Source organism: Dermochelys coriacea, chromosome 14 (genome assembly GCF_009764565.3).
Source record: "Dermochelys coriacea isolate rDerCor1 chromosome 14, rDerCor1.pri.v4, whole genome shotgun sequence".
NCBI lineage: Eukaryota > Metazoa > Chordata > Testudines > Dermochelyidae > Dermochelys > Dermochelys coriacea.
Window position 1 is genome coordinate 17,816,743 of NC_050081.1, and position 21,637 is coordinate 17,838,379.

Here is a 21,637-nt window from a genome sequence, read left to right on the forward strand (position 1 = left end):
AGTCCTGAATAAAGTGGATCTGTTTATCACTAACGGCAATAAAAACATTTATTTAAGTGTGTCTTTATAATCAGACACACTTTCAACATTTGATAAGGTTGTGGGAAGGTTTGGATTCTAAACTAGCAGAAGACCTCATAAGCTTTGGCGCACACTTCATTTCCAAAGTGAAGTTACAACTGGTTAAATGTTTAAAGGGTATTAGGCAAGATAAAGTACTGCATAAGAAACAAGACTTGTAAGACATTTTTTCCTCCACCCAGCATACAATGTAGTACAACTACTTATAAAAGTTGTTGTTTAGTGGCTGCTGTTGAGAGGTTTGTTTTCTTGTAGCTTTTTCTTCTTTGTAAGCCAAAGTAAATATTTAATTTGGAGACCAACATGTACAAAAATATTAAAGTCAGCAACTTTAAAATAACCTGTGTGCATACACAGCAGCAGGGAAGAGGAAGGCATTTGGTAAGGAGATTGCTGTCACTTTTAGATTATCTTATTGTAACTTGATATAAAATTTCTCCATCTGTTAATGTAAAATCTCACTTGCCAGTTACTAGCATAAGATATTTTAACATGAATAAAATACTTGCAGGTAGGCAGTTTAGTATATATAAAGTTTCAGTAGTATTGTGCCTGGATATCTGACCTTGTCAAAATCCAGAAATCCTTCTCTTCAACCAAAGTAAGGGAAGGGTGCATTTGTACCTTCGCCTTGAAATTGCTTGAGTTCAACCATGCTTTGGCACTCGTCTAGGCTAGCATCAGCTTGAGCCAGGCATTCTGTATTTGTGGCAGGTAGGCTGAGAGTTACTAGGCCACCTTTGTTTACAGAGTGGTAAACGAATGGGCCATTTTGGTATGGGGAGTACTTGCTTGCAGTCTTCGAGGTCTTCTGTAAATGTGGTCAACTGCTCATCAGACCTTCATCTCCTGAGAAACTTGCTCCCTTTGCACTTGTCCAAAGAGCAGGTCCCCACTCTTTTAAATCCTGCATCAATATCTTTCACAACGGAACCTTTAGAGCATCTGCATATAAGGCTTTCAGTGAATTCTGCATCAGCCTCATTAAGCAATCACAGTGACTTACAAATGTTACCCTAAAATGAATGTACTTTCTAAGTTTGCTTAGCTGCTCGTATTGCACTCTGCACAGCTCTGACCTGGCTGTAGGTCAAGCCTTTTGTACTGTGTTCTTGTACTTATGTGTCCTGATTATTTCTTTCCAGATGACTTGACTGGAAGATTACACCATAATAAAGGAGCAGGATGCCATCACTTCAGCTTGACTATCCCTGTATGTAGTCTAACTTGTAGAATGTGGCTTTGCCTAAACAGATGAATAAAATCTAACCTTCAAAGAAGATCACTAACTCTTGTTAAATTCCTGCCATATAACATGCACAAGCCAAAAGAGGTCCTCAGCTCTGCAAGTTTCTTCCGCACTTCTGGCAGTGCTAACTTTTGGGAAGTAGTTTACTCGTGGCAAATGGGACACTTCCTAGCTGTGATGTGGTGCTTTGAGAATTTGTAGAAGTAATTCAAACCTTGCTGTCCTTGAGGAATACTTCAAGAATGACAGGTTTCAGAGTAGCAGCCGTGTTAGTCCATATTCGCAAATAGAAAAGGAGTACTTGTGGCACCTTAGAAACTAACAAATTTGAGCATGAGCTACAGCTCGCTTTGAGAATATATTCTTGACGTGGCTACTTCTCATTTTCTCCACTAGAGGGTGTAAAGGTATGTTAAATGGCTGAATTACAATTAAACAGTGCAGATCCCAAAACTTTTAATGAGAAACACATGCAATGAGGTGAGTTGGGTTGGGAGTACTTTCCAGTTAAAGAATTCTCTATCTTAATTGGCTTTTGTCCACGATGAATGCAGATTATGTAAGGGGCCAGCTGAACTGAAAATGAAATGCACATGACAATACACTGCTGCATTTAGGAGCTAGTATTAAGCAAACAGTGTAGGAAGAGGGTCTGTTGTACTCATTTATTGATGGAGAAACACCCAGTAGTGCCTGCTGACTACTAATTTTAATTTACACTGCTGTGTAAAATGTTGCCATCAGGAGACTTACCCTATATTGAGGGTAATAGCCTACTAAATCTGCAGCATGTAGCTAGTACTATCGTTCCAGACCAAATGTAAGAGGCCCATCCTTCACACTTGGCATGGGAAGTTGGTCTAAGGCCTTGTCTATGCTAGAGAACTGCTGTGGTGCAAGTCTCAACAATGCAATGACTCCATGCTAGCCCATCTGTTCTGGGTATATTCAGTGCCTTGCATTCCTGTATAATACTCTCTGCAAGTGCTATTAATTGTGGTACTTGGGATGGGTATACTCAGTGGTGAGCTGGAACTGGTTCGCTCGCAGGACAACCGGTCTAAAAGGGCTTCTAAAATTTAACTGGCCAAAAGTGGCACCTTAGGTGTCAACTCTGTGGGTGCTCCGGGGCTGGAGCACCCACGGGGAAAATTTGATGGGTGCACAGCACCCACTGGCAGCTCCCCAGCCTCAGCTCACCTTCACTCTGCCTCCTCCCCTGAATGTGCTGCCCTGTTCTGCTTCTGTCTCCCCCCAGCTTCCTGCGAATCAGCTGTTTGCACAGGAAGCCGGGTGGGGGTGGGGGGCTGAGAAGCAAGCAGCAGCTTTGTGCTCAGGCCCAGGGAGGTGGAGGCGAGCTGGGGCAGGGCGTGAGGAGGGCTGCCCCCGCTGCAGCAGGTAACTGCTGCCGCCGCAGCAGGGGGGTGCACGCACAGGGGAACCGCTCCCCGCCCCAGCTCACCTCCGCTTCCCTGGGCCTGAGCTCGAAGCCGCCACTTGCTTCTCAGCCACCCCCACCCCGGCTGTGAACAGCTGATTCATGGGAAGCCTGGGGGGCAGAGAAGCAGAGCTGGGCAGTGCGTTCTGGGGCGGAGGCGGAGCGGAGGTGACCTGGGACTGGGCGCAGGGTGGGGAGCTGCCAGTGGGTTCTCTGCCCCACCAAATTCTCCCCGTGGGTGCTCCAGTGATCAGTGGGGGGAGCAACTGCTCCCCCCCTCCCCAGCTACGTTCCCCCGCCCCTAGGAGCCAGAGCGACATGCTGGATGCTTCCTGAGAGCTGCCCCAGGTAAGCACTGCCGGGACTCCCCACCTTGCCCCCTGGCAGGTCCCTCTGGCTCTTAGGGGCAGGGTGCAGTGGGCACCCACTATGGTGGCCCACAAAACCCTCCTGCTCAGTTCTGGGGGCACTCGGGACAGGAGGGGGTGGATGGGGCAAGGGTTCGGGGCGGGTGGGGGGGGCCACGACCCCCTCATGGGGTGAGGAGGGAACCGGTGGTTAAGATTTTGGCAGCTCATCACTGGGTATACTGTATATTTGCATCTGTTCTGTGCTTCCATCTCCATAGATACTAAGGTCAGAAGGGACCATTCTGATCATCTAGTCTGACCTCCTGCACAGCGCAGGCCACAGAATCTCACCCACCCACTCCTATGAAAAACCTCACCCATGTCTGAGCTATTGAAGTCCTTAAATCATGGTTCAAAGACTTCAAGGAGCAGAGAAGCCTCCCTCAAGTCAACCATGCCCCATGCTACAGAGGAAGGCCAAAAACCTCCAGGGCCTCTCCAATCTGCCCTGGAGGAAAATTCCTTCCTGACCCCAAATATGGCAATCAGCTAAACCCTGAGCATATGGGCAAGATTCACCAGCCAGATACTACAGAAAATTCTTTCCTGGGTAACTCAGATCCCATCCATCTAATATCCCATCTCAGGGGATTTGGCCTATTTACCCTGAATATTTAAAGATCAATTACTTACCAAAATCACATTATCCCATCATACCATCTCCTCCATAAACTTATTGAGTAGAATCTTAAAACCAGACAGATCTTTTGCCCCCACTGCTTCCCTTGGGAGGCTATTCCAAAACTTCACTCCTCTGATGGTTAGAAACCTTCGTCTAATTTCAAGTCTAAACTTCCTGGTGGCCAGTTTATACCCATTTGTTCTTGTGTCCACATTGGTGCTGAGCTTAAATAATTCCTCTCCCTCTCCTGTATTTATCCCTCTGATATATTTATAGAGAGCAATCATATCTCCCCTCAACCTTCTTTTAGTTAGGCTAAACAAGCCAAGCTCCTTAAGTCTCCTTTCATAAGACAAGTTTTCCATTCCTCGGATCATCCTAGTAGTCCTTCTCTGTACCTGCTCCAGTTTGAATTCATCCTTTTTAAACATGGGAGACCAGAACTGCACACAGTATTCTAGGTGAGGTCTCACCAGTGCCTTGTATAATGGTACTAAAACCTCCTTATCCCTACTGGAAATGCCTCTCCTGATGCATCCCAAAACCGCATTAGCTTTTTTCACAGCCATATCATATTGGCAGCTCATAGTCATCCTATGATCAACCAATACTCCAAGGTCCTTCTCCTCTTCCGTTACTTCTAATTGATGCGTACCCAACTTATAACTAAAATTCTTATTAATCCCTAAATGTATAACCTTACACTTCTCACTATTAAATTTCATCCTATTACTATTACTCCAGTTTACAAGGTCATCCAGATCCTCCTGTATAATATCCCAATCCTTCTCCGAATTGGCAATACCTCCCAGCTTTGTATTATCTGCAAACTTTATTAGCACACTCCCACTTTTTGTGCCAAGGTCAGTAATAAAAAGATTAAATAAGATTGGTCCCAAAACTGATCCCTGAGGAACTCTACTGGTAACCTCCCTCCAACCTGACAGTTCGCCTTTCAGTAGGACCCGTTGCAGTCTCCCCTTTAACCAATTCCTTATCCACCTTTTGATGTTCATATTGATCCCCATCTTCTCCAATTTAACTAATTCCCCATGTGGCATGATATCAAATGCCTTACTGAAATCTAGGTAAATTAGATCCACTGCATTTCCTTTATCTAAAAATTCTGTTACCTTTTCAAAAAAGGAGATTAGGTTGGTTTGGCACGATCTACCTTTTGTAAAACCATGTTGTATTTTGTCCCATTTACCATTGACTTCAATGTCCTTAACTAATTTCTCCTTCAAAATTTTTTCCAGGACCTTGCATACTACAGATGTCAAACTAACTGGCCTGTAGTTACCCGGATCACTTTTTTTTTCCTTTCTTAAAAATAGGAACTATATTAGCAATTCTCCAATCATTCGGTACTACTCCTGAGTTTACAGATTCATTAAAAATTCTTGCTAATGGGCTTGCAATTTCAGGTGCCAATTCCTTTAATATTCTTGGATGAAGATTATCTGGGCCCCCCGATTTAGTCCCATTAAGCTGTTTCAGTTTTGCTTCTACCTCAGATATGGTAATATCTACCTCTATATCCTCATTCCCATTTGTCATGCTACCATTATCCCCAAGATCCTCTTTAGCCTTATTAAAGACTGAGACAAAGTATTTGTTTAGATATTGGGCCATGCCTAGATTATCTTTAACCTCCACTCCATCCTCAGTGTTAAGCGGCCCCACTTCTTCTTTCTTAGTTTTCTTCTTATTTATATGGCTATAGAACCTTTTACTATTGGTTTTAATTCCCTTTGCAAGGTCCAACTCTACTCGACTTTTAGCCTGTCTCACTTTATCCCTACCTGTTCTGACCTCAATTAGGTAGCTTTCCTTGCTGATCCCTCCCATCTTCCACTCCCTGTATGCTTTCTGCTTCTTCTTAATCACCTCTCTAAGATGCTTGCTCATCCAGCTTGGTCTACAACTCCTTCCTATGAATTTTTTCCCCTTTCTTGGGATACAGGCTTCTGATAGCTTCTGCAGCTTTGATTTAAAGTAATCCCAGGCCTCCTCTACCTTTAGATCCATAAATTCTTCAGTCCAATCCACTTCCCTAACTAATTGCCTTAATTTTTGAAAGTCAGCCCTTTTGAAATCAAAAACCCTAGTTGCAGATTTATTTTTGTTAATCCTTCCATTTAGTTTGAACTGAATTAGCTCATGATCACTTGAGCCAAGATTGTCCCCTACAACCATTTCTTCTATGAGGTCCTCGCTACTCACCAAAATTAAATCTAAAATGGCATCCCCTCTAGTCGGTTCAGCAACTACTTGAAGGAATCCATCAGCTATCGCATCTAGGAAAATCTGAGCCCTATTATTATTATTATTACTAGCACTGGTCCTCCAGTCTATATCTGGGAAGTTAAAGTCTCCCATGATCACGCAATTTCCATTAGTATTTACTTTATTAAAGACATTAAAAAGGGCTCTATCCATATCCAAATTAGATCCCGGAGGTCTATAGCACATCAAGCACTATTGTAGGAGAGGCTTTACTAGTTTTCTTCCCCAATGTAATTTTTGCCCAGACGGACTGTCTTATCCATTGCATCGCTTCTTATTGATATACAATGCTACTCCACCCCCTTTACCTTTGTTTGTCTTTCCTAAACAGCACATACCCTTCAATACCTGTAGTCCAGTCGTGACTACTATTCCACCATGTTTCTGTTATCCCTATAATATCTGGTTTCACTTCCTGCACCAGTAGCTCTAGTTCCTCCATTTTGTTACCTATGCTCCTCGCATTGGTGTATAAACATCTTAATTTTTGCTGTTTGGCCTTGCTCACATTTTGTACCCTATTAGGCACAGTCATTCTACAGCCAGTATAACCTATTAGACTAGTATCCACACCACCCTCGCTCCTTATATACATTCTCCTACCCATGGCTGTATCCTTTCTTACTTCGTCTTCTTCCCTCTCAATGCTAAAATCTGGCGTGGAGATTTCCTCGACATCTCCCATCCATCTCCCCCTAATTCCTAGTTTAAAGCTCTCTTTATCAGTTGTGCCAGCCTCGATCCTAGAAGTCTATTTCCTTCCCTACTCAGATGAAGTCCATCCTGAGAGAACTGTGCTCTGTCTGTGAATGCCTCCCAGTGGCCATACATCCCAAAGCCCTCCTTATAGCACCACTGCCTAAGCCATCTGTTGACAGTCATAATCTTGTCAATCTTTGTTGCCCTTCTCTAGGAACAGGAAGGATCCCGCTAAAGATCACCTGAGCCTCAATTTCCTTAAGCGTCTTCCCCAGCCTAGCATAGTCCCCCTTAATACTTTCCAGCGAGAATCTAGCCGTATCATGTGTTCCCACATGAAGGATAATTAGGGGATTCTTTCCCGCTCCCTTTAGGATCCTTTTCAACCTCAGGTCTACATCCCGTATCTTAGCACCCGGAAGACTGCACACCCTTCTATTCTCTGGATCAGCTCTAGTTACAGGCCTGTCTATTCTCAATAAAGAGTCCCCGATCACATAGACCTGCCTTTTCCTGGTGACGGTGCTATTCTCCAGTCTCTCCCCTGTTCCCTCTGGCTGCAAGTTCTTTCCATTCCTATTTTCCCTTATAATCTTCTTCAACCCATCCTGTATCCTCCTGGGGCTCATATTTGGTGTAGTCTCTCTTGACTCTTCCGCTTTTCCTATAGGACTAGCCTCTCTTCTCCCTTACCCTTCAACAAGTACCTGCTGAGCCCCTTCTTCATTTTCCAACTCTGCAAACCTATTCCTAAGCTCTATTTCTTCTTCACTAGCCCATCTTTTCCTCTGCCTGGTTCTTTTAGTCACATGTTTCCACTGACCACTTTCCTCACCCAGTCTCCCCTCAAAATTCCCCAGTCCTGCTTCCATCTGTGAGTCTGAGCTTTTCTCTTCAGATACCTCATATCTTTGCTCCATCATCTGCTCAAACCCCTTCCTAAACTTAACGAGACTTTCCACCTGCATCTCCAAACCTCGGATCTTTTCCTCCATCAGCTCTATCAGACAGCATTTCATGCAGAAAAAACTCTTACCGGTTCCCCCCTCCAGGATCATGTACATCCGGTCATCCTCAATGTGTCTTCCACTACAGGAGTCACTCCCACAGCTGCCTCCATATCTGTCATCGCCTTCCCACCTAAATCCTGTTAATCTGGGAAACACAAGCCACACCAAAAAGACCACCCCCAGCAAAAGCAAACCCCAAACAAGCACCACAATCCAAACTCCCCTGTTTAGAGCTCTGTTTGCTAGCTCCTGTGCTGCTGCAGCTGTCTTTGCTGCTGCCTGACTGGCAGGCTACCTTTATAGGACCCCTAATCAGAAGCCCCACCCCCTAAGCAGGGCTCAGCTGCTCTCCCAGCACAAAGCCCCTACACACACACAAATACTAAAAATACAAAACCAAGTACAACTACCTTCTCCTCCAACAGAACTCCCACTCAAACTCCCCTGTTTAGAGCTCTGTTTGCTAGCTCCTGTGCCGCTGCAGCAGTCTGACTCCAACTTCAAATGACTCTGTCCTGCTCAAGGATCCATGCACCAATTGTGAGAGGAAGGGGCTATGCCCTAGTACTTGCAGATGCTATAAAGGAGAGTCACTCAATGGACAACCCAGAGGATTGGATGGTATTACGATGAGCAACTTGGGTGTTGCAACTTGAGGGAACAAGGAGGCTGATTATTTTGAATTGATTTCTTCTCTTTGGATCATACCCTGTTGTGTGTGGTTTGTTGCTGAACTAACTGTTCTCTTGTGTTCCCCTCTTGATCTACAGATGGGAATGGTCTGCGTTGGAATGAGGATGTCCTTCCAGGCCTATTGATAGTGCCCAGTCAGTTCCCTTATCTAATGCAGTGGGCCCTAGGCAATATTTGTTCCTGGATTGGGGACAACACAAACGAGTGCTGGACACTATTGCAAGGCACATGGAATTACTAGCGAATAGGTTGGGAGCAGTATTCTGACCGCATAGCATTGTGCGAGATATGCTGAGGCAACAAATGGACTGCCATAGCAATCCTCCTAAATGCAGTGTTGAGTCTGCATGCAGTTGCTGCCAAACAATTTCTCTCCTTTGTGTTTTCAGGTGCATTACTAGAAGATAAAAGGTCGGGAGTAGCATTCTGTGTAGCAGTGTGAGAGTTATGCTGAGGCAACAGACTGACTGCCATAGTTCACACGCTGCTATGCAGTTAGAATATTGCTCCAAATCTATTACCCCTAGTGATTCACCTGCACGCACACAGACAAAGAAGAGAAATTAATTGCTGAGCACTGCATGTGTACATTCAACACTGCATTTACATTTAGGGTAGCCCTGCTGAGGCAACAAATGGACAGCCATGGCAGGCAAACTGCAGTGTAACGCAGTGTTGCGTGTGTATGCAGTGACTTCTGAATGCTTTCTCTCTGTGTTTTCAGGTGGATCCTTGTGACACTTCCAAAAGAAGCTTCCATAAAGCAAAATTTTAAAGCTGTATTTTCTCTCTTGTCCTCTGCTGCTCTGGCTCTTTGAATGTGGGATCAGGGAAGAGGCAGAGTAGAAAGTAGCTGAGTACCAACTTGGTTGCTCTCCCCTCCCCTTTTACCACTCTCCTCCCGCCCACCATGTGAGAGTTACTAAGTGAATGACTTGACAGGTATCTGAAGCAGTGCTTCTAAGCTGTAAGATTGGTCATTGCTGGATAGGCAGGAGCATTGTGGGACACTGGGACTGCACTTGGAGGGCCAATTGCAGCAGTCACACTAGCACTTTCTGTCTACAGTGGCATTGTATTGGAAGTCGCTGTGTCTCTGCGCAACCTATTTAGCTTTGCCTAGAGCAAGGGTCATGACAATGAAGATGTAAATGCCTGCAACAATGCATAAGTAGGGCCCTACCAAATTCATGGCCATGAAACATGCCTTTTGTGTGCTTTTACTCTATACTATATGGACTTCATGAGGGAGACCAGTGTTTCTCACATTTGGAGTCCTGACCCAAAAGGGAGTTGCAGGGGGGTTGTAAGGTTATTTTAGGGAGGTCACAGTATTGCCACTCTTACTTCTGCGCTGCTATCTAGCCAACAGCCGCCGCTCTCCGGCTGCTCAGTTCTGAAGGCAGTGCCTTGCCAGCAGCAACAGGACAGAAGTAAGGATGGCAATACCATACCATGCCACTCTTCCTTCTGCGCTGCTGCCTTCAGAGCTGGGCAGCAGGAGAATGGTGGCTGCTGATGGAAGGCCCAGCTCTGCAGGCAGCAGTGCAGAAGGAAGGGTGGCAATACCATACCATGCCATCCTTCTGTGCTGCTGCTGGCAGTGGCTCTGCCTTCAGAGCTGGGCTCCCGGCCAGCAGCCAGCACACTCCAGCTGCCCAGCTATAAAGGCAGAGCTGCCACCAGCAACAGCACATAGGTAAGGGTAGCAGTACCGCAACCCCCCCACCCAAAAACCTTGAGACCACCCCACAACTCCTTTTTGGGTCAAGATTCCTACAATTACAATATCATGAAATTTCAGATTTAAATAGCTGAAAGCATTAAATTTATGATTTGTAAACTCCTATGACCGTGAAATTGACCAAAATGGACTGTGAATTTGGTAGGGCCCTATGCATAAGCATTTGTGTAAAACAAGCATTCCGGAGGGGATCACAATGCCAAAATTCTCTACCTTAGGCAATGCTGAAGAGACTTTATGCCTCACTCTGCCAGTACATGCTGGTCAGTCTTGTAATTGGAATAAACCTCGGGGGGGAGTGATGCTACTGTGCTTCATGCCATACTAACTCAAATGTGTTGCCACTCTATTATGAAATAGATGGCTAACTCATTGAGTTATTTTTCACATTGTACCGCTTGGTGAACTTGAAGATTAACATGTTTGTTCCATTGTTTAGTTATACTGTAACTTGTCTTCACTGCTCCCTACCTGCAGCAGGGGCAGCCTAATGCATGTACTAAGTATGTGGCTGCTTAGTGGCCCTTGCTTCAGTCTCATTTTGTCAGCATTTTCCTTTCCCTAGCAACAGCCTCTTGGTAGCACCCAACTACTTTGAGAGATCAGCTGGAGCCCACAATGAAATGTGCCCTGAACCCCAATTCTGTGCTGCTATAGAACTCACTATCTCCACACTAATCTCAACCCACCTGGCTGGGGACCCACTCTTGGCTTTGCATAGTCTGCAAAACCTAGAGCTGACTCTGGTTTGGAGCTTGTATTCTAGAAGCTCTGAGTTGAACCTTACTTAAGTCATTTCTGTTGGCAATGGTATATTTACCCCTCAGATCATGTAAGGCCTTGTTTGGGGCAGGTGGGCCATGCAGAGCCTCACTGAAATCAGTGGGACGTTATGTGTTGGCAAGATCTGCCCATATGGATCAGGTTGCAGGTTCAGGGCCTTAGGCCTACTCAGTTTGTCTGTAAGGAATCTGGAATGGGTTCTTGTAGATTTTATTCAAAGGGGGGAAAAATGTTTCTTTCTGAATGATACTTGGCTTGTAGGCAAGGAATATTAACATTTTACAAGATCAAAATTCAAATTTTCTTACCATGCCGTGGCATAAATCGTTAGTAGCTGCTGTTGTGTGCGCTTAACAGATAGTGCTCTTGCACAGGCATCTGACAGAAGATGCTCGCTATCTTCTAATGGTCATACTGGTGTACTTGCCAAGAGCAGATGTGACTTGCCCAGGCTGATCTCTTAACACTTCTGCTGTCAATACAATACAATGTCTGAATTACTTAGTTATGCTAGATGTATTGCTGTAGACAGCCCATTTTGCCTAAAATGGATATCTTCAGGATATCAGGACTTCCATGCAATCAATGTGCAGAGGCCTGTTTTATGTATTGACGTAAAATTGCAGTAACTAAATTAGTGATTGTAAACATCCTTAATTCTAAGAGAGCAGAACTTACTTGTGAAAAATGGGTCAATTGTTTACTCGGGGCTGTGTAATTTGCAGAACTTAGTTAAATATCTAACTTGTTTTCCAGAAGAAGTGATCCTTGCACGTTGTGGAACTGACTTAAGTCTGTTTGAAGTAGAGAACAGTGCTAACCCTAAGTTTTCTCCTCTCTGCCTGCTTCAGCTATATAATAGGCTCCACTCTTTCATGGTCTGCTATGTGAAGGGATATACCCAGATTTGCTTATCAATTGCCCACTTTATTTTCATCTAACTGGTAGCTGCTGAGGGCCTTTAAAATCACAGATTACATTTTATTGCCAAGACTAAAAGGGTATCCAAACACGCAAGCCACTCAATGTTGGTATTAGAGATGTGTATTTTATTCTTAAATTGTTCTGCTGGGCAATCTCATACAATTAACACAAAGTAAATGTATTAATCCATCACATAATTTTCTTCCCTGACTAGCTCTAAGCACTCCAGCTGTAAGCACTCCCTTTGGCTGTGGTTCTCCTTACTGACTTTTTAACTGAAGGGAAACCAAGTTGCAAATGTCACTTGGAATAAAAGCCTGTGGTAAATCGGGTGACTATATCTACTCCTCTTCCCTTCACTTCCCCCAGCCATGCAGTTCAAAGGAAGTTGGCACCAGACTGACACTTGGGAGACCAGGGTTCTGTTCCCAGCATTGCAGTTGACAGAACCCTTGTCTCCCAAGTGCTAGTCTGGTGCCAACTTCTTGCATCCGTGCTGCAAGTAGGATGGATTACCAGCACAAGTGGAATCCATGCTCTAATCTAACCCACATCCCCAGCCAGGCCAGCTTGAAAAAAACACATAACTTGGATGAGAGAGCTTTGTGTGTGGATGGGGGAGTGGAGCAACATCCACATAAGAACCTGAGCTAGCTTCAGTGAAGACATATCCCTAGCCTTGGTGCCTTAGTTTTCCCATCTGCACAGTGAAAATGAGGGGCTTTCCCATGTTTATAGAGTGCTTGGAGAACTACAGGAGAGGCGTGCTGTATCAGCTAGCCTCACATACGTCAGGATAAGCAAGTATTAGCATCTGTGGGTCTCTCTCATGTGACAGATTGGAAATTCTACAGCTCCAATTTTGAAAAAGTTTTGTACTGAATAACTAAAATGCTCACTCAAGTCAGAACAGCCCTTGGGCTTATTCTAATATTCAGTTTATTTTATATTGGCCAGAGCTGCCTTGTCCTGGGTTAGAAATAAACTTCCGTGGACAGTTCTTGCAGTAGCAGCCTGGGAACAAGAAATGTCCTATCCTCCTTAGTGATTATTATTTAGAGAGGCTGGGCGGAGGGAGGATTGACTCTGATCAACCAGGTGTACCTAACAGCCTGCTCCAAGGTCGGGATAGGTCACACAGAACCAGTCCAACTCCTACATTTTGCCTTGAGACAGTTCAAATATGAAGGGCTTAGACAGGAAAGGAAACCTCAGGGTGAATCTAGACAAAGCCTCCCTTGATCACTGGCTGAAAAAACAAATTCCTCCCCCATTTTCAACATAGGGCCCTGGCTATCTGAGGGGTTACTTTGTGTGGCTCTAAGCAGCCCTAAGGCCAGCATAGCTTGCTCCTGGAGGACCACCTTGAGGGAAGGGAATCCTTAGCTGCTGTGGTGAGACAGTGCGACTGCTCCCATGCCAAGCCCCTTCATGTACCTGGGGGAAAGGAGGACAGGGCTGGTGTTCCTTGGGGCCATTGGATACATGACTTAGACAAACCCACGGGTTGTTAATTGTGGCAGGGAATCAGCCCATTGCACAGCTGGTCCAGGATCATGAGAATGTGAAGACAGGGCCTGCTCCATTGCCCACTGTAGCCAAATCTCTTCCCTTACCCCTAGTGGAGCTGTACATGCCTCAGCTGCAGCTGTGGATTGGGACTAAGGTCTCCGCTAAAGCTTTTTGTTCCTTTTTCCCGGTGTCCCTGGTTTGGCGTAGAGTTAAATACTCCACGTTTCATGCAGAATGCCTTGTAGCTGAGATTTTTTTGAGAGAAAAAAGTGGGGGACTGTTTTAAAAGTTGTCTGAAAGCTGGCAGCTGATCCTGATGGGGTCTAATGCAGTCACTCCAAACCTCTTTGGATTGGCTGCTGCCTTTACCTCACCATCCCTGGCTCCCCTTGCACCACATCTTATTGTAGCTGCCACCATCACTCCTTATTTCTGTCCACTTGCTTCCCCTTCTTTTTTTCCAATTCACACTATTCTTCTTCTCCTCCTCCAGCCCCCAATCCACATTTGGAGCTTGGCATGCCATGCCTGCTGCCACTGTTCTGATTTCCTCTCTAACCTTTATAATTACAAGCTATATAGTCTGCCTGTATTATGTAAATTAATCTTTCAAATCCTAGGGCTAAATTCACCCCTCAGAGACCAGCACAAATCTTCCATTAGGTTCAGTGCAAGTCAAATGCTTTTCAGTAGGAGAACTCTGCCTGTCATTCACATGTGGTCCTGTAGCATTTACTGTGTCTGAGTGGAGCGCTTAAAGCTTCTATAAATCACTGTGTTATAGACATGCTCCATCTCTTTCTCTGCAGTGCCAGCCATCTACCAGGTCAACACTCAGCCACTTTGGTGGTTCTTCATATTGTAAGTAAAACACTACTGTTAAAATACAACTAATTGTTTAAAGGAGCCTCCTTATAACCACAAGTTCTGTGTACTTTGATAAGGCGAGCTATGCACTTGTTTGTTCAGTTTGCAGCAAGACGTTCCTTCCTGAGTGGGTAGGAATAGTTTGTCTCATTAGTATATGAGTCTCCAGAGCAGTGAGTTATCTGTTTGGACTAATTCCACGTGCTGACTGAGAGCCCAAGAGGAAGTGTGCTTTGTTACAGAAAGGGCCTCTTGTTGGAAGGAATGTTATTCTTTGGCAGGTTATGGTCCCAGTTACAGTTGCAAAGATCTTTGGGGAATACAGGCTTTTAGCTTGTCCTGAAAGTAGCAGAGGCAATGTGTTCATAGGTCATGTATTTATAAATATGGATTCTGGTCCTGACTTCCAGTCACTCCATTTCATGAACACCAAATGGGCAGAACTAGTTCTAATCAGTCATACGTAGAGGGAGTATGCACTGATAGTTTTTTTTGTCCTGTTTATCTAATTGTAGGGTGACACACAGCACTCTCTCTTCACAAATGTAACATACAAAGCCTTCTATTTTGGTCCCTGCTCACTTGCCAGTGTTCTCGATGCTATTTCAGTCTTGGGGCTGCTCACACCTCTGCTAATTATCTTTGGGTCTTCATAGCACTCCTTGTTATTTTAGTTCGGTGTCCTTGCACAGCGCTGTTGACAATTTTGATTTCTGCCCTTTTGCCATTCTGGTCATAGGTATCCCTGGAACAGGGTCTGTTAATCATGCACTATGACTTTGGGTAGGAGACTAGAATCAGGTTATCAAACTTATTTTCTTTTGTAATCTAAGATAGGATTTGAACCCAGAACACTAAACGTTACCATGTTAACCCATTTAGTGCCCCCCCCCACTTGGCCTCCTGACCAGATAGCTACTATTATAGCTGTTTATCAGCTATGGCTTCACTAGGAGAAGAGGTGTGTTCTTAACTCAAGGTAAACTCCTAGTGAAGACAAGGCAGTTTGTAACTTTCATGTGAGTTAGCATGTCTGGTTAAAAGACTAAGCTCCCCCTGTGGGTTTTAATTCGATCTGCTGAGTTGTGTGAGAACTACAAACTTCCTTACTTTCACTAGGGTATTAATGGGAGTTAGCTAACTCAAGAATATCCCCTTTTTTCCTAGTGAAGACCGGCCATCACTAGCTTTGTCTTCACTGCCAAAAAATTGTCTACAGCAGCATAGCTAATGTAGTTTTTATCATGAGGAAACCAGACAAAGTCAACTATGGGAAGAGGGTATAGTGCTGAGTTTGCCTAGCTACCTCATGCTAAAAACTACAGGTGCCTTATCTCCAATAGGATTTTATAGTTGGAGAGCAAACGCATGTAGTTGTCTCACTATAACCCCCCTCCCCTTCCCAATGCGCGTGCACACCTATTTTTGAAGTGAAGACAAAACCATTGTCATTGCAGAGATGCCCAGCTAGCAGGGATAATACTGCTAAGTAAGAACTACTAACAGTATCTTTTGAATACACACATGATTATTTCAGGAAACACTCCCTTGTCTGAGCAGCAACTGATTCCTCCTGCTACCCAGATGACCTAGCATGTGCTATCACATTCATGTTATGATAATGCTAATAAGTACAAGGATTGGCATTTCAAAGGTAAACCCCCAAATGGAATTTACAACTCACCAGTCAAGTCCACTTGGACAGCACGCTAGCATGTTTCTTTTAAAAGGGACATCAGTTTGTCAAATACTGACATTCAGCTCATGCAATAGGATCCTAATTTTCTAGAATAACTTTTTTCTAAAGGGAAAAAAACCCACATTTAATTGGAGAGATGTAGCCACAGGTTCATTATGACAGTCTGTGCTCCTCTTGCTGAGCATATAGTAACAATTAGAGTGACCATATTTCCCTATGCTGAATACAGGACACCTGGTAAAATTACTCATATTCAAGTGAGTTCAGTGGCAATCAATTTGAATGTTTGTACTACATAGTTCTGCTTAACATCAAGTTGGCTGAGCCCCTGTTAAAAGAAATGGTGGGTGGCTGGCAAGCAGGGATCTGGCCAGCAGCAGGACCTGCAAGTACTGATGGGGGATGGGGTGGTGGGGGAGAAAGATACAAAATATGGGACAATTTTTGCCCATTTTTAAGAAAAAGTTGAGACACCTGCAGGAGGGCTTAAATACAGGACTGTCCCTTTAAAAATGGGATATTTTGTCACCCTAATAACAATGGATGCATGCTTTCACCACACATGAGCTCTGCTTATGCACAGAAAGATGGATTGGGGTGTGATAAGGCCCCACATAAATTGTTAAACCAAAGACGCCAAATCCATCTCCTTTCAGACTACAGCAAGCTAACCAATGTTTGCTAAGTGGAAAAGGACAATAATCAATCCTGTAGAAGGGGAGACTTTCAAGCTTCTCAGAGGATGCTGCAGACAACCCAGAGCTCTGTCACAGAGCTGACTTTGAGAGCCGAATTTCCAGCTCAGCTTTTTCATGCATTGCAAGGTCTATTTACTTCTTCAGCTGTGAGAGAATACGAATACTGTGGTGGGAAATCTTAGATATTTGGTGAAATATTGGCCCCACTGAAGATAACTCCCACTGACTTCAGTGGGACCAGGATTTCATCCCTTATGTCTATCTTGTATTGCTGGATTATTGTGTAGATGTTAACAGGTGAAGGGAAGCTGGGGTTACAGGAGTGATCTATTAGTATTGGTTTGTGGTAGTGTTGTTCTGCAAGCCCCATCAGGGATTGAGGCCCCATTGTGATGCAACAAGAAGAGATGGTCCCTGCCCCAGAATATTTACTAGCTCACTAATAAGCATTCTTAAGGATTGCCAAGGAATGGCTATGGTAAGGGATAGATGACCTTTTTAATAGTTGTGTGTATAAATGTTACTAAATAGCATCCTAAATCATAATCTTGCCCAGTTGCAACTTTTCCCTTGCCCTTGCTCATGGTATAGATTCCAACAAGGACCCTGCAGGGTCACCGTTCAGCTGGGGCTTTGTGAAGTAAGGATGTTACATAACGTGCATTCTGTTATTTGCCTGCAGAGGAAATAAGTTCTTGGCAAAAGCACAGTGTGCTGAAAAAATCCTGAGCCATAATTCTGACACCTTGTGAGAATGCTGTGACATTCAAAGAGTGGGAGGGAGGTAGATTCGGCAGCTTGTTGAAAATGCTACTCAATTGGTGAGAGGAGATCTGACAGACACTTTGAAACCATGCTGTACTGGGGAGAACTGTCACCATTGTACTTGGCCAACGTGGGGTGGGATGGAAGAGAGAGAGAGCTATCGTTTCCAGGAGCCTGACCTGTCTAAATTGTTCCCTAGGCCCACAAGGGTGAATAACATTTAAAGTAGAAAAGCTAACCCTCCCCCATTGGGAAGTCTATTTGATCTAGCCTACTGCATGTTTGTGTTTAAAGCTACCCACTCTTACTCTCAACATTGGGCAATGAGCTAGAAATTCCTTTTCTTCCTATCTGGGGGACCTCTGTACCTCTATTGCTACTCATTTTCCGTCACTTACCACGCTGGGGTCAGAGCAATCTTCCTGCCAGATGAGGATTGGGGGTATGTCACATGGTCACTGTACACTCCCCACCTAGGTGCACTGCTGTGCCTCAGTTTCCCCTCTATCAGCCTGTCACATACACCCAATGTACTCAAATACCCAGATACCACAGTGATTGATTCACAATCTATGGAGTCAGGGATGTGCATGGGGAAATCAAATCTTGGTTTTCTGCATAGTATCAAATCTAGGTCCCTTTGAATGGTAGAATAGAGCCTATCCACCAATTAGGCCAGAAATGCCATTTTAATTGAAAATCTAGAGCTGGCTTAAAAAACTAAAAGATGGAACCATTTTCCATTGAAAAAAGCGATTTAATCGAAATACAAATATTTTGCTGGCAATGTGTACATTTGAACAAAATCTTCAATGGCAAAACATCATTTTGACTTTCTCATTTTGTTTTGATGTTGTCTAAATGTTTTGTTTCAACTTTATCATTTTGATTCATTTAGCTTTGACTTTTATTTAAATGTATTTTACTATAGTATATATTTAATATTAATGCATGATGCTTATTACATTTAATATATTTAAATGTTAATGATACAAGTCAAAACTAAATGAATCAAAATGATAACATTGAAGCAAAATAATGTGACCCTATCAAAATGACACATTCAATCCTCCTGAATTAAAATTTGGCATAATTTTCATTTAATAGGAAATTTGGAAATTTCTGCTTTTTTGTCCTAATTTGGAATTTTTCTTAATGTTAGGGTTTCCCATATAATGGCAATTCAGGTTTACAACCATCTCTAAAAAAGAACCTTTCTGAATACATCATCTGGAACAAGGAGAAACCTCTCTGCTATACATGTTCTAATGTATGTTCTCTATACCTAGCTGCAGCTGTTAACATATGCTTTGTGCACTGTTCAGGACTTAATCTGTGTGCTGTACAACAGTTTGAGTGACAAGGCAATCCCCCCAGGACTAAAACAAGAAAAAAATAACCATCTCCTGTTAATCATCCTCAAGCTGCAGCAAGCTAAGTAGAACACTTGGCATATTGCTTGTGACGCTATGTTGAGCTGCCAGGCGCTGGGGAAAAATGTATGAATTAGGGCTCTTTCCTTCATGCATGCAGGGGGAAGGAGGGGAGGAAATGTCAGATCTCTCTTCCTTTGCCATTTAATACTGAGCACTTTCCATTCTTCATATACTATGAAAACATAAATTAAGCCTCACCTCACACCAGTGAGCTAAACCTCATCACCATTGTATAGCTGGAGAAATCAAGTAGAGAGAGGTTAAATAACATGACCAAGGTCATGCAGTGGCAGAGCTGAAGTTAAAAGCCAGCAGTCCCTGACTCGCAGCTCCATGTTCAATTCACTAAACCAAGCTCTCTCACTGATGAGCATGGGGTGAAATCTTGGCCCTACTTTAGACAAATGGCCAGACCCTGAGGTTTTGTAGGGGGGCTGAGGTACAGACTGTTGTGAAGCCAAGCCCTGAATAGAATCATAGAAGAGTAGGACTGGAAGGAATCTCGAGAGGTCATCTAGTCCAGTTTTCTGGACTCAAGGCAGGACTAGGTATTATCTAGAGTCTAGACCATCTGTGCCAGGTGTTGGCCTAAACTGGTCTTAAATATCTCCAGTGATGGAGATTCCCTAACCTCCCTAGGCAATTTATTCCAGTGCTTAACTAGAAGGGTGAGGTCCCACTTGAGGGTTCATTGAATTATACACTTTTGAGTTGTTGGACTTTTATGTTTGTTTGTTTCCTGATTACTCTTGGACCCTAGCACCTCAAAAGGGACAGGACTGAAGCTAGGGTTGCCAGGTGCCCAGTTTTTGAATGGAACGCCCGGTCGAAAAGGGAACCTGGTAGCTCCTGTCAGCACCACTGACCAGGCAATTAAAAGTCTAATTGGCCCAGTGGGGCTCCGCACAGCTCCTGGAAACATGGTGCAGGGGCCAGAGAAGCTCCGCACCTTGAGTGTGCCTCCCTGCCTCAAGCGCCAGCTCCACAGCTCCCATTGGCCGGGAACCACAGGCAATGGAAGCTGTGGAGGTGGTGCCTGTGGAGGTGGTGTACACTGCACAGAGCCACCTAGGGCCTGGACATGCTGCTCACTTCCAAGAGCAGCACGGAGTCAGGGCAGGCAGGGAGCCTGCCTTAGCCCCTCTGCACCGCCAACCAGGAGCTGCTTGAGGTAAGCGCTGACAGGTGGAGCCCGCACCATGAACCCCCTACCCCAGATCAGAACCCCTTTCCACACCCTAACTCTCTCCCAGACTCCAAACCCCTTCCTGCACTTCAGCCCTGAGCCCCCTCCCACGCTCCAAACCCCTCGTCCCCAGATCCACCCCAAAGCCCGCACCTCCAGCTGGAGCCCTCAGCCCCTCTTGCACCCCAGCCCAGAGCCTCCTCCTTCACCCTGAGCCCCTCATTTCTGGCCCCACCCGGTGCCCGCACTGGCAGCTGGAGCCCTCAACCCTTCTCAACCCCCTGCCCTACCCAGCCCAGTGAAAGTGAGTGAGGGTGGGGAATAGTGAGCAATAGAGGAAAGGGGGTGGAGTGAGTGGGGGCAGGGCCTCAGAGGAAGGGACGGGGCAAGGGTTTTCAGTTTTGTGCAATTAGAAAGTTGGCAACCCTAACTGAAGTGTGTCTGGGCTGGAGACCCAAACCAATGCTATCTTGTTGCTCACAGAGATGTGCAGCTGGGTGCGTTGTGCCCTGATAGATCACGAAGGGGTACTGCAGGGGCCACAATCCCCAAGGTCACTTCATTGTCCTCCTTCAGACTTGCCTCTACTGTGATGCCCACAAGCATCTCAATGAAGGTTAAGTCACTGATGTGCTGTGAGTGCTGCTTATCGTGCTGAAATTATGATCTCATTGTTTCCCTGTGCTCCCCTGCCTCATCTGCTGTATCCACCGGGTTTCTCATTTTATACTTAGATTGTCAGCTCTTCAGCGTGGAGGTTGTCTTTTTGTTCTGTGTTTGTACAGTGCCTAGCACAGTGAGGCTCTAAATTATGGATGGGGTCCCAAGTAATTAATCATTATAATCAGATTGTGCCACCCTCAGGTGAAGTTTCATCCTATTCCTGGGTCCCATAAGTGACATCTCTTGTGGAGTAAGGTACTGCAGCATGTGACTAGGGTGCCAGGATCTGTCACTAATGGAGCTGGGGCTCGAATCAGATGACCTGGGGGTAACTGACAATCCTGTGATTGCAGTATGCAAACTGCCAAACTTTGCACTGGAGGAAGAGGAAATTTATGTACCTGCCACTCTGATTTGCATAGGAATTAAGAGGTGAAGATTGTGGGCTGCAGCCCCTTCCATTCATGTAAACCGCTAATGGGCAGCTTGCCTTCACCCTTTTCTCCCACTGCCCCTACCTACTTTAATGGCTGCTGAACACTAGCCATATGGGAGACCTGTTAACTTTTCCTGGATTTGAATGCAGCCAATTAAAATAAATGTTACAAGCTTGAGACTTTTCCCATAGAGAAGCACAGAGCTTCTGGAGCACAGAGTTCCCAATCCCTGCTCTGGGGATTCAGCCTTTAGTGGCTGGTACTCTAAACTTCCCACCCTGCTGCTTTAATGAGCCTCTGTGCTTGGCCCTGGTGTGGCAGTGCTGCCCACCTCCCATTCAGTGGTGCCTGCCATAGGCTGAAGTGCGTTGCTGTCATAATGGCAAGAAGTGCATAGACAATGGAGATGGCAGGAACTGACTGACCGTCTTG

The 21,637-nt window shown here is 44.9% G+C and overlaps 1 protein-coding gene across 5 annotated transcripts in view; it reads left to right on the forward strand.

Moving 5' to 3' along the window:
- Positions 1 to 21,637, forward strand: part of SEC14L1 (SEC14 like lipid binding 1) — a 127,158-nt gene that overhangs the window by 6,995 nt on the left and 98,526 nt on the right. For 4 of the 5 annotated variants that reach the window (XM_043497623.1, XM_043497622.1, XM_043497627.1 and 1 more), the window contains exons 3-4: positions 1,227 to 1,294; positions 14,264 to 14,315. The gene's annotated coding sequence lies outside the window, so the exon portion shown is untranslated. Of the gene's footprint in view, positions 1 to 1,226; positions 1,295 to 14,263; positions 14,316 to 16,676; positions 16,845 to 21,637 lie in introns of all 5 variants that reach the window. The other variant, XM_043497625.1, reaches the window with a different exon arrangement.